Below are 926 nucleotides of genomic sequence, written 5' to 3' on the forward strand. Positions count from 1 at the left end.
GTGTCTGTGTGTGTGTGTGTGTTGTATATAATTTTAGAGTCTTTATCAAACAACCTTGGTGCTATTTGTCTCTTGTCCTCCCTGCTCCTTCTGTATTGACCTCTCTCTCCTCCAGTTGGAGCCTCCTCCCTACCACTCCATCTCCCACTTCATTTCACCTGTATCCTGTGATTCCCCTCCAAGACATACCCCCATAGTCCCCATTATGTTTTTCTAGCAAGTGACAACAAATGCTGGCATGGTTTTAGAGAAAGAAGAACCTTCACTCACTGTTGGTAGGAATGCAATTTGGTGCAGCCACTCTGGAAATCATTATGGAGAATAAAAAAAACACGTAAAAATAAATCTACCATACAACCCAGCTACACCATTCCTTGGCATTTACCCAAATGAGTTGGCAGCCTCTGCCACAGACACTTTCCCAGCAATGTTTATGGTTGCCCTAGTCACAATTTCCAGGAAATATGAACAATCTAAGTGTCCTTCAACAGATGAATATATAATGTAAATGTGACCCATATACACTAGGGAATACTATTCAGCTCTGTAGCCCTGGCTGTCCTGGAATTCACTCTGTAGACCAGGCTACCCTCAAACTCAGAACTTCACCCATCTGCCTCCCAAATATTGGGGTTAAAAATGTGCACCACCCCCAACAGCTTGTTTTCTTTATCATGAAGGGACTTGCACCTGCAATTTTCTCTATAAACACTAAGTGCATTCTCACTTTTACTCATGTCTTCCTTCAATTCTGTCAGCTTTTGCTTTACATATTTTTGAATTAATTTGTTAAGTGACCATAGAATATGGTTATAGTCTCCTAATGAAATGCTTGTTTTAACATTGAAAAATCCCCTTTTGTCTCTAGTAATAATTTCTGTCTTAAGAGTCTATATTGTTAAATATTAGTAACATAGTAACACTCA

The sequence above is a fragment of the Mastomys coucha genome, chromosome X, assembly GCF_008632895.1.
Source record: "Mastomys coucha isolate ucsf_1 chromosome X, UCSF_Mcou_1, whole genome shotgun sequence".
In the NCBI taxonomy this organism is placed as follows: domain Eukaryota; kingdom Metazoa; phylum Chordata; class Mammalia; order Rodentia; family Muridae; genus Mastomys; species Mastomys coucha.